Below are 13343 nucleotides of genomic sequence, written 5' to 3'. Positions count from 1 at the left end.
ATTAATTAATTATTATTAATAAACCCCGTTCCGGGTTATTTTGTTTTTTTTTAAAAAATTTTTAATTTACTTAAACTTATATTTATAAATTCTTTTTATTTTTTGAATAGATGGCCGGTGGAGGAAATGACCGTCACGTTCGAGCTCGAAAGGGGCTCCAGTTTGAGTCTGAGGTTGGAGATGGTAGTAGCGATTCGTGGACTGAGGAGCGGTTGGAGGAGGAGCTGGTTCGGTCTGGTGATGTGATAGGTGAGGAGGAGGCGGGTTATGAGCGAGTGCGTAGGGTGCCACGTAGACGGAATGAGGAGGGGCGTTTTCAGCGGATGTCGGATGGTAGTTCTAGTAGTGTGGTGGCTCCGAAGAAGAAGAAGTCGGGTAAGGATGTCTCTTGGTTGATCGATCATCGTGTTCCGGGTGGTCCGATGTTTCCCCACGTGATTCCTAGCTTTGGGGGCCACATTGCCAACACCTTATGGCCGACTCCTAATGAGGTCGGTCGACCAGTTTTGACGGGTTACCACCGGTTTGGTAAGACAAGGTTGTTGAGTTGTTGGCAACTCCCTCCGTGTTCGGACTATTTATGACGGTGCTTGGTCTTTCTCACCTATTAGATTCCATGGCCGAGAATTATAACATGCCCCTTATTTCTGCTTTTGTTGAGAGATGGCAACCCGACACCAACAGTTTTCACATGCCTTTTGGGGAGATGTCCATACTCCTTCACGATGTTGCGCAGATCTTAGGTGTTCGGGTTGATGGTAACTGTTGTAAGGTGGAGAGTAATGACGGGACGTTGGCGGATCCCCTTATGTATGTTTGTGGCTTCTTTGGGATTTCATCAGACCAGTTGAGGTTGCCGTTAAACTCTAGTAAGAAGGTCCCTATTTACAAGAGTGGGGGTATATTGGTAGATGCAGTTTGTGAAACGGCGAAAGCTAATTGTGATGTTGTTTTTGCTCTCCGGGGTTTTTGGTCTGCGGTGTTGGGGCCGACACTTTTTGTCGACAAATCGGGTGATAGGTTACGTCCTCGGTTGTTTCCTTTAGTGTATGATCTTGATGGTGTACACCACTACGCTTGGGGAGCGGTGTACTAGCCTTCATGTACCGACGGTTGGGGTGGCTTCACGTCTTTGGTGTGAAGACTATTGGTGGTTGCTTGACTTTGTTGCAATCGTGGATCTATGAGTATTTTCCTATGTTCGGACCCGGTCCACCTTCGACAATTGACCCTACTCAGCCTCGGTCGTGTTCTTGGAGATCCGTTGGTCCCTTCGCTCAAAATGCGGAGAAATTGTTGGAGTATCGGAGGTTGTTAGATGGGCTTACTTGTGCTTCCATTAGGTGGGATCCGTACGGGCCGCGTCGGGAGGAGTATCATCCTCGTACCACGTATGCCTGCGGTTGTGTTCGTTTCATGGACATAGCCGAGCCGTACCCGGCTGATCGGTGTTTACGACGGTTTGGGTATGTGCAGATCATACCCAATCCCATTATGAGATTGGTAGCGCATCGTCTGCCGGGGATAGGGTACGAGGTTAGGGTTGGGGTTGCGGAGACCGATCATCTTTGGGATTCTTTGGCGGGATCACGTGGTTCAAATTTCTCGTAGATCGAGACCGTTAGTTTCCGGGTGAGACGGCGCCAGATTATGAGGCTTGGTATAATGGGAATTCTCACCCGTTGATCATTGATCCCGACCACCATGATGCCCCCGCGCCACAGGATGATTTTGATATTCCTGCTGAGGTAATAATTTTACTTACAGTTGTTGTAATAATTGTTTAACTTTCTTTCTGTTCGTCGATAATGTTTATAATGTTTTAGTTGTTTTTGTCAATTTGCAGACTGCACGTGCTTTAGTGTTTCAGTTTGCCGAGGCCAAAAGAATTACCGATGACAAGAAACAACTCTCCTTCTTCCGCAAGATGATGAAGAACATCGACCCATTGGTTGAGAGGGCTCAGGATATCATACGTGAGCGAGGACCTCGTCAAACACCCGGTGATCGTGTTCAGCGTAGAGCAGATGGTGTGTACACTGATAGCGAGGAAGAGGATGATCAGTAGCAGGAGACTAGTTTTTTTTTTTTAATTTCATTTATGTTGTACGTTTTTGAAGATATTTTTTATGTTGGATGATTATGTTAGTTAACTATTTGAACCTTGGTTAATTCAAAAAACATGACGGTTTTAAATTCTGAAATTTCTTAAATTTATTGAATACATAGCAACTGATGCAAATTCATACATTTCTGGAAATACTCACTACTTCATGACAATGGCCAACATAATGAAAACAAAAAAATACAAGATACACTTGAAATAAAACTTCATCATCCTTGCCATTTCCGAAATCTCTTTTTTTATACCTATCACTTGCTCTTTCATGACATTTCCACTTGATGCATCATCACCTTCATCTTGACATGCTATATTCAACTTTTTTGTTATTGTTAAATGATCTTCATCAACCACGACACAAAATGATCGCAAGGTACGCACTTAAAAACGCTTTCTTCGGATTAGCAACCGACCCTAAATCTTGATGACAAATAGCTTTTTTGACAACGATTGCAAATTTGATTCTTAAAATCAAGGCCTTCAATTGGGTGGGTTCCCCACATTGAGGATGATGTTGACATAAGTAAAGATTTGAAGAAGAAAATGGAAGAAGATGAAGATGATTGGAAAATAGAAAAGGTTGAAGATGAGTGCAGAATTACAACATTATGTAGATGTTTATATAGGGAAAAATGTTACCGTTGTAATTCAAAATAACCGTTACAATTCAAAAATAACCGTTACAATTCAAATGTTACCGTTATAATTCAAAATAGCCGTTACAATTCAAAAATAACCGTTACAATTCAAATGTTACCGTTATAATTCAAAATAGCCGTTATAATTCAAATGTTACCGTTATAATTCAAAATAACCGTTACAATTCAAATGTTACCGTTATTTTTCAAAATAACCGTTACAATTAATAGCTTATAAATAGGCCATTCTATGTCAATGTCAATCACAACATCCAATCATATTCACTCACTACAATACTAATTATTCACTCACAACATCCAATCCTAAAATGGTTCTCACAAATGCTCAAAAAATCAGAGTTTATCAAATAAGAATCGATTTAATTGTTCAAAATTTACCAATTCTAATTGAGCGTTTTGAATCAGTGGTTCCCAGTGACACTGTATGTATAACAACCCGACCCACCACCGTCGTAACACAACCCAATAAGATGGGTGTGCACCTTTGGGCCCATATTCGTCCTCACTTAAGCCCAAAAGCACAAGGCCTTGTTACTAAGTGGTGGGTGGAATCCTTTATAAACATATCACAACCTCTTCAATTCCCCGATGTGGGACAACCTTACTCTCAATAACTTGGGGTGTTACAATCTCCCCCACTTAAAGAACACAACGTCCTCGTTGTGCCTCCAACTTGACCGCAGCCAAGCCCAAAATCCTCCCCCGCTAGGTGTGTGACCCGAGTACTCCCAACCACGGGCTCACCACACGGTCGCAGGGTCGCTCTGATACCATTTATAACAACCCGACCCACCACCGTCGTAACACAACCCAATAAGATGGGTGTGCACCTTTGGGCCCATATTCGTCCCCACTTAAGCCCAAAAGCACAAGGCCTTGTTACTAAGTGGTGGGTGGAATCCTTTATAAACATATCACAACCTCCTCAATTCCCCGATGTGGGACAACCTTACTCTCAATAACTTGGGGTGTTACAGTATGGCACATGCTTGAAGAGCCTCCAATTGGTACCCTTTGTATAATTTTACAAGGAAACCCGGATCATGTTGTAACTCCAGCAGTTAGAGATGAGGTTGTTTCTGATGAAGTACTAAACTAGAAGATGTGGGAGTTTCGCAGGTTAAAAAGTGATATCTTTACATATTTTGAGCGCATTCTCACCGTGATCGATTACCCAAGACTATCAGACTTATGTGCTGGTAGAGTGTCGGGGCAAGAAATTCTTTATCTCTACTTGAATGATTTGTTGACTCAATATATGTCTACCCAACCTGAAGAAATTGAGATTCAAGATCATGAAGAAGATAAGGAATTGTCATCTTCATCATCGGAAGATAATTAAGTTCGGCAGTTATTTAATTATGTTATGTTTTAAGTAATAATCGTTTATGGTTTGGGGTTTAGGGTTTGGGGTTTAGGGTTTGGGGTTTGGGGTTTGGGGTTTGGGGTTTGGGGTTTAGGGTTTAGGGTTTAGGGTTTGGTATTTAGGGTTTGGTATTTAGGGTTTAGGGTTTGGTATTTGGGGTATGGTATGTTTTAATTAAGTTTTTATTGGTTTATGTTTTAATTATGTCAAAACGCGTTTTAAGGAATGTTTTAATTAAAAAATGTCAAATTGTGTTTTAAGGAATGTTTTAATTAAATTACGTTTTAAGTTATTTAATCGGATGCAGAGGATAATAAACTATAATAATCGGATAAATAAAATAAAATATAAGGTACAATATTCGGATATATAAAATAAAAGGTACAATAATCAGACAAATAAAAGCTAAGATCAACTCGCGAATTCGTGCCATACAGATAGCTGATGTCGATACAGGCCATTATAATGAGCTACGCTTGCATCATGTATCGAACAAGGGGCTATTGGAGGCATAGGTGACAAGGGGCGTACCCGGAGCCGCAAATAGTGATTTCCCGCATGTAATACCCATAAGACACCATATGGGGTACGTACTCCGGGGGGCTCGTAAAGGCAAATAAGTATAACTACCATTCCAATGTCGCTGACCTTCTCGATCATCAAATGCAGAAATACAACATATCACCCAATTGTACATCGTAGCATAACCATATAGATCGAAACCGTCCATCCAATGACCCGAGCCACACGGTATCTGATCCATAAATGTAATTCTAGCTATCTCCGCATCAAATCTCCCTGGGCCATAAATATGATCACGGTAAACGGGACTACAGATTTCCCTAAGTAAATCTGTTCTAGCCATCGTGAAATGAGATTGGTCACCCCGAACAGCATGTGAGATAACTCGAAAACCACAATGACCGTCTCCGGAAGGATTAAACCACGCTTCTAAATGCTCGTGAAACCATGAAGGCAAAAAGTCACGAAAAGGAAAGTACCTCAAATGACCAATGGTGTAGTCGACCTCAAGAGGTGCGCAAAACGATGTGCCGAAACTCCCCGTACTCGTGGTAGCAGTGGTAGACGGTGTACCGGGGCCCGTTTGAGTGGATCGGGGGGTACTATACGGAGTAAAACGAACCGTCGGATTAGAACGGGGAGTAGACGACGGAGTAACAGGAACCGTCGGAGTAGAACGGGGGGTACTAGACGGAGTACGTTGGGAAGACGCGTTTCTTTGGGGCGTAGCACTGCCTACTCGAACCCGAACCCGTGCATGCTCAACGGCGGACGGATCTCTACGAGTTCCCCTACTCGGACGTCCTCTAGGGTTCTCGTTCACCCGAGGCTCGTTTACATCCTCCTGTTCCGGATGTATCTGAGAGTAAAGGGCATCGAACATGGATGATCTCATACTCGGATCTGCATTCCGAATTTCATCGAATAACTCCTCCAATCGATCATCGTCACAAGTCGGCATTGACTCCGAACCATCGTACTCCAACTTCCTCCAAAATGCATGTAACACATCAACAGGGACCCGAGATCCGTTTCTAGCAATGCGATGAAGTGAACAAGCACATAACAAACCAAGTGTAGTAGCCTTTACACAACCGCAATCGATCATCAAGGCATCTTCCGTCATCTTGGCACCTCTTTCGAATTCTTCACGCAATTCACTGATGGCATTCTTTGATATTTTATAGGAAAGTCTGGAAAATCATCGCTGAATCTCCGTCAACCGCCTCGATCTAGATAACTCCAACAAGTTTCGGATCTCAACATGTTGTGTTTCCATCAAAGAATGAAACCGAATCCAGATGCTATCAACTGCCAATTTCGCGCTATTCAGCCATCTCTTCAAATTCGCATGAGCCGACTCAACCCGGGATGTAGAAGTATTCCCAAAATGAGTTATCTTGTTCGTTCTATACTTGGCCCATTTTTCCAAGTGCGGGAACCATTGCCTCTCAATATAAGCCGCCACTCCCGCCCATTCCCTTGCCAATTTGCCCCACGCAACATTAAACTTATCTTCGGTCTCCGCCTCGACAACCGCTTCAAACAAGTTAAAAGTTACGTGCTTAGCCCAACTATCCTGTTTCGTGATATCAAGTGCTTTCGTCTCCACGTTAGAATATATATGCCAAAGACATAGCAAGTGAGACGAATCCGGAAAAACAATGGGAATCGCGTTCAACAAACCTCCCTCGTAATCAGTAACAATAACATTAGGTTGAACGGCATCATTGAGCAGGGCCTTCAGTTTCCGTAGGACCCACAGATATTTCTCCTCAGACTCATGCGTCACAAGAGCATAGGCGATGACAAAGCTCTTCCCGACGGGTGTGACTCCAACCATCTCAACAAGCGGAAGACGGTATTCATTTGTCTTGTACGTGGAATCGATCTGTACCACATAATAGTATGATCGAAACATCTTAACGGCTTCGGATGAGCCATGAACACGTGGGTTAGCTCATCGGTTTCTGATCGATGACCCAATAATGAACGTACTTATCTTTGAACCGCAAGTGCTAACATCTGTTGTCTTGGGTTTCTCCCATCTCTTTCCTCGGCCCTTACTTTACGAGAACGATTGTAGATTTGTCGCCGATTAGGTCTTGACTTTTCCGTTCGCGATGCAAACCCGCACTAATAATTGCCGGTCTAACGTGAGCTCTAACTTGGGCATCGATATAAGCCAACTCCTCGTCATCAAACTTTGCAAAGTATCTGTCGCCGTCACAATACAACGTTAAAGCATGATTATGAAACCCGGATCTCATCACAAGCTGCCACTTACTCTCTTCTAATTCAACAACTTTCATTGAAAATTTGCAATTGCACCACGCGGTAGCGGTGTTACCCCTCATTAAAGAATCGGCATCCTTATTGACGGGACCTTTTCCACACATCCGACAAACAAAATAATGTTGTCTCAAATTCGTGTTACGACCAACTTTCTTGTTGCTTGCTCTTTTTATACCAAACCCGAGTCGGAGTCCGATCTCATATGCCCAATTAAACGCTTGAATACTAGATGCAAAGAACAGGCTAGTCTTAAAATGATCTGAGTAATCAATACCGTCTCCATCGTTAATCACCTGCGCACGCATTTCAATAAATTAGTTATTAATTTATTATTTGCTACGGAACGAGTCGGAGTAAATAAAAAATAATATAAAAATAATACAAAGACGGTAATAAGTTATTTTATACAAAACGAGTCGAAAATATTAAAGATACAAATTTAATATAAAGACGGTAATTAATTAATTCAATTGTTTTATAATACAAAAACGGTATTTAATTATTTTATACACAACGAGTCGGAAATATTAAAGATAAAAATATAATATAAAGACGGAAATTAATTATTTGAATTGTCGGAAACTATAAAAAATAAAAAAATATAATACAAAGACGGAAATTAATTATTTTATACAAAACGAGTCGGAAACAAAAAAAAAAGAAAAAAAAAGAAAAAAAAAATACACGGTTTGGGCCCTGGACGAAAAATTCCTTCGTCCATAATGGGCCTTGGACGAAGGAATTTTTCGTCCAGGCCTGGTATTGGACAAAAAATTCCTTCGTCCAAGGCCCATTATGGACGAAGGAATTTTTCGTCCAATACCTGGTCTGGACGAAAAATTTCTTCGTCCAGGCCCAGTCCGTGTAATTTTTTTTTTTTTTTTTTCAATTGCTTTTTCAACTAAATCCGTCACAAAATCTATCATAATTCCGTCTACATTCATGGCATCTATCCTAATTCGGGATTCAAACGATAATAAAACATAAATTTTTAACAAAACTAAATCGTAAACTAACCTCGTTACTAGCTTCATTGTTGGAATCGTTGTTAAAATCGTTCCCGTTCATGTTGTTAATTACAAAACCCGACTTCTTTTTTTGTTTGAATTATTTTAGTGAGACGGTGACTTGTGTTTTAGTGAGACGGAAATTGCATTTGTGTTTTGAGACGGAAATTGCATTTTGGTGAGACGGATATGGAGTTATGATATGGAGGGCAAACTTGGAAATTTACGTTAATTGTCGACGATATTTAGTAATTTGTCGACGACGTATAGCAGGACCCGCTTATAATCCCTCTACAAATATCCTACGTGACCCTATTCCACCCTAATCTCCCCCGTCGCCACTAAATCTAACTTATTTCCCCATTGTAGTCTAATACAATAGGTCCATATAATATAATCATGTACTTCCGCTATTTTTAATCTAAATTTGTAGATCTACTTACTAATTGTATTGAAGTCTACCAAATTTTCGAAAAGGTAATATTAAGAATAATTTTTTTATGCTGAATTTTTCGTTTTTTTTCTTTCACACTTGAAATTACGTGTATATATCTTTGTATATTTTCAATAAACTTTTCACATTTTTTAAAAAAATCTCGCATTTTTAAATCATTTTTTTTCATTTCAATAAATAATGCTATTAGAAATTTATAAGCAAATTAACCTTTTTCATTTGCTATTATCTTTCATTTCATTGTTATAGCAAATTTCTTTTCGCTTTCAAGTCTTTTTTTTTTTTTTCCTTTTTCCGTCAAATTAGCATAGGGCTATGTTTAATGGATTGATTGTTTACTGCCGAATTATTAAAATTGTACATCGGATTTTTCAGCAGTTTTTTTATTTTTGTTTTTTTTATATCATAATTAATACGGAGTAATCTGCAATTTACAATTTTACCTCAGTGATAGTGTGATACGTCATACCATCTTATAAAACTCATTAATGAAATAGCAGAACTAAACGTGGGTGGACCCTTTATTTAAAAATAGTAAAATATGCACTTTTAACTACAGGCTGACACATAAGCACTGTGGTTGTTTTTTTAATAAAGAGGATACGTATATCAGAATTCCAACTTTCAGCCTACATACATTTATCAGAGGTTATTTATTTTTGTAACTATATTTTTTCAAAAAAAAAATGTGTCATATAATTACGGATAAAAATGATATCTACTCTCAATTAGAATTACAATTTAACATATTGAAAAAAAAAGTTAAATAATACTCTTTCGTGGACATGAATTACTCAATCATGGACATGAATTATCGTTTTACCCTTATCATTTTTATTTTTTTTTATTTTTTGATAACGAGGGAACCCGTAGACGACGTTACCTTGATGCACACTTGCTAAACCCTTGTCATTTTAACACTCATATTCTCCAATTTTCTTCCCCTTCACTACAAGAAAAAGGCCTATTTGCAACGGACCAATCCGTTGCGAAATAACCTTAATCCGTTGCTTATATACAGTTTGCAACGGATATCTGTTGCAAACTGGTGCGTTGCTTATATGGCGTTGCAAATGAAAAAATATGCAACGGATCGGTGTTGCTAATTTTTATGCAACAGACGTATATTATTTGCAACGAATGATCCGTTGCTTAAATGAGGTCCACGTGGCACCTGTTTGGTCAATTATGAGATGGATTTCCGTTGCAAAAAAAATGTTTTCCGTTGCATAGTAAAGGGAAAAGTCAACAAATTGACTTTTTAAATTAATGGATAGCCGTCACAAAACCTGTAATTTCCGTTGCAAACACAAATGCATTGACTTTTTTAATTAATGGATAGCTGTCACAAAACCTGTAATTTCCGTTGCAAACACAAATGGGAGATTCAAGCATTCCTGCATCCATTTTCCTCCATTTCGTTACGATATCAAACAATAAACTTTAAAGAAGCCAACAATATAGAAACTTGGAATTGTTCATTTAGCAAATTTAAAAGAGTACATACATTGAAAACATCCTCAAAAAAAATCCATACGTAATTTGCTAAGCAATTTCGTTGTCTAGCTATTATGGAGTAATCTAGCTAATTAGTTGGGATTGATGTCGAGTTGCCACTTCCACCATCATCATTGAAGTCGTCTCGATTTTGGAACTGGTTGCTATCACAATTTGGGTCAAAGTCAGACCCAAACTTTGCTTGTAGAAACGCCTCCATTCTTTGTACTTTGTCTTCGAGCACTTTGTTGCGGAGCTCAGTTTCAACATTCTTGCTCACAAGTCGAGGTAGTATTCCGGGCGAATAATCCTGGTCGATATTGTTGGACTCTCTACTTCCAGTAGCCGAGCGTTCAAAGTAATGCTCGCGTGCGGCTCCAGTACCAAAAACTAACCCCTTCTTATTAAAGCCGCATTTTTCAAGGTAGATTTTATCTTTATTGATATCCGTTTCACCTTGAGATTGAAGGGCACTAATTTCTGCCTCAATAGATACCGAACATAACGGATAACTGAATCGATTAAGACAATCCAACCTCATCATGTCCAGTCCTTATTCTGAAGGCGGGGCTCTATATGCTCTAGGTTTAATGAACACTAATCATGGGAAGGGCATCAAACCATTTCTTCGTGATAGCCTACGCAGTACTAATGTTGAGGTTTGATATTTATTTTTAAGGATTTACTATTTAGTGTCATTTTGTTTGGTTCATCAGTGGAGTTAAATATGTGGGAGGCTAGAGTTTACATGATTTAAATTCCTACACTACAGCTAAACCATTATAACATCCAAGCCTACACTACAGCTAAACCATTATAACATCCAAGCCTACACGAATCTGAAGCCTACACTGCAGCTGAAAGTTCAACACCATCAAACCACAAGCCTCACACATCCCTCCATTGTATTTCAATACTCGGGTTGGAATCAAAGACAACCAGCAAGACGAAGTTTCAAAATCATTTAAAAAAATCAAAACTTACAACGTATTCTTCAGCTTTCTTTGAAACGTATCCTCCCGTCTTCTTCGTTTTTGTTGCTTTCAATAACTCAATTGCAGGTGGGTAATCTCCTCCATTAGCCTAAACATGGTAACAAATTTAGTTTAACACACAAACACTGAAGGAAATCCCATAATTGAACTTATAATGCTAAATTTGTTACTTACTAATTTCTCCATCACTAGTAGAGAATTCATTCGGCCCATGGTATGCGTTCCTAAAGCTTTTCAACCTTTTGCATTTGATTTGCGATTGGCCTCTGCTTGAGCTGATTTTTGTTTCCCTTCTTCGGACTGTCTATCAAATAGCAATTCAGCATGGAGTGCATCACCCATCCATTTCCAATTTTGCTTTTTACGGCCCGACAAACCATGGTCCTTAGCCGTGTTTTGAAGAGTTTGGTAAAAGCAGCTCTAACTTGGTCTTCCTCATCTTTAGGATAATCCACTTTGCTCTGTTTATTCAAAAATAGAGAACTTACCATCATCGAAAAGTAATGTAAAAAACGCACCAATAAGTTGGATAATTCATCATTAATTAAAGTAAAAAAAAAAACATGAATTGAAGATCCTAAGCAACAATAAGTTAAACCTGAGTTACGTACAAAATTAATTACAAAAATTCCTCAAATTATCATTTACAACTTCCACAGAAATGCAGACCATAGCAATATCACAATCAAAAGTTTTATACTGAACTACTAACCATAACCTTTAGTGTCATCAGTTTAGTCTGTTGCTCTTAGTGACCGGTTGTCCCTGGTAAGTTTCACTTGTTCTCCCCTTTTCTTATACATACTCAAATATTATTCATTATTATGCTATACACCCATAAAAATCCGAATTATTCTATCATTTAACTTATAATGGTCTATTGCTCTTAGTGACCAGTGAATTACTTTGTCAGCTTCTAGTGCAGTCTTATAAGCAGCATCTTGTTCCTCCCTCAATCACATATTGTTTCTCCTCTACTCGACTTTTGGCAATGTAAACTTATGATCCTAAAAGTGAAACCACTTAAAGGACAACAAGTCCTTCCAATTTTACAAGCACATCCAACAAGTCATTAGTGTATACTTCCTCCATTCCATTGAATAGTTTGCATATTCCATTTTAGGCTATTTCACTTGATTGTTTGCATTTCCTAATTGATACATGATTTATTCATAAATTGACTTAAATACCCTTAACTAAAAAATCACCTCTTTCATTCATTTCACTTTTTTCTCGTTCAATTGTAACTCCCCCTCTCTCTCTTGCGTTAATCTCACCCACCCTCATCTTCCTCATTCAATTCCCAGATTCATTACTCCCTCATTAAATCCCCTGATTCATCTCCCTCATTCAACTCAATCCCCCTATTCAACTCCCTTATTCAATTCCCAACATCCAACTTCCAACGCCTCATTTATCATGCATCGAATTGCCTATAAAATCAACTCTCCCATCTCCCTTTATTTATTCACACAATTTACTCTTTCAATCAAACATCTCCTCTCTTTAATTTATGATATTTACGATTTTTTCATCAAACCCTAGATAATCAATTTGGTGGTTTATTATCATCAAACCCTATAGCTGTTTATTTGGGAATATTTTTTTGTTTTTTCCACGAAACATTTTTTTTTTCATTAATTTGTTTTAATTTAATGGCATCTCATTCCGGGGACAAGAGAGAGTCGGATCTGGGGTGTTCGAAGAAGAAGGCTCTTGAGGCGGAAGGTAATGAGGAGGTCGTTGTGGTGAAGGACACGGTTCAGAAGGAGGTCAAGAAGGAAAGTATGGTTAAGGGTGTGGTTGATGTTAATGAGCCTGACCCCGCTGAAGTTTTCCGACCTACTGATTCAGATTATACTTCGTCTGAGGTTGCTAGGATGGATATAATTGATACCAATAAAATTGGATATCGAGGTTGGAAATATGTTGAGTATAATGAAGACAAAGATTATTATTTCAGGTTAGATGAGAATGGTGAGGAGGTTGAGTATAATGGTTCTGCAGATACGGATTCGGGTTTTGATCCGTATGCTCCGGCAAGCTCGTCAGGTGACGATGAGGTTTCATCGAGCCTTTGTAAGCGTAGTAAAAATATTTGATTTTTTCTGTTCTTTTCATGTCGTTTTCTTATTTCTCTCTGTTGGTCGCTGCTGTAATGCTAGAATTTATCTTATCTTGAACTCGTCTGTGATGTTGTTGTTATGCTAGAATTTATCTTATCTTGCTTTCTGTTGGTGGCTGCTGTATTGAATTTCTGGTTTTACCCTGCTGGTTTTATGCTGCCCTTCATCAATGAGTGCATTCATACAGATGACTTTATCTTCCGTTTGAGGTTTCCCTGAAATTTCTAGCCCAATGATTTTTTGAGGGCATTAATTGAAATGAAAGTATAGCAGTATGTGTAAATAGCCTTTCCATTGCAA

General features: G+C 38.9%; 1 long non-coding RNA gene across 1 annotated transcript; it reads right to left on the bottom strand.

Annotated features, from left to right (window-relative positions):
* Positions 1-10752: 10752 nt before the first annotated feature.
* Positions 10753-11260, bottom strand: LOC141621528 (uncharacterized). Its single transcript, XR_012532416.1, has 3 exons — positions 11092-11260; positions 10907-11005; positions 10753-10779 (listed from the first exon to the last, which is right to left on the bottom strand). It is a non-coding gene; the product is annotated as an uncharacterized LOC141621528 (long non-coding RNA).
* Between the last annotated feature and the right edge of the window lie 2083 nt (positions 11261-13343).

This window comes from Silene latifolia, chromosome X, assembly GCF_048544455.1.
Source record: "Silene latifolia isolate original U9 population chromosome X, ASM4854445v1, whole genome shotgun sequence".
Taxonomy (NCBI): Eukaryota; Viridiplantae; Streptophyta; class Magnoliopsida; order Caryophyllales; family Caryophyllaceae; genus Silene; species Silene latifolia.
This window is presented reverse-complemented; position numbering and strand designations above follow the sequence as displayed.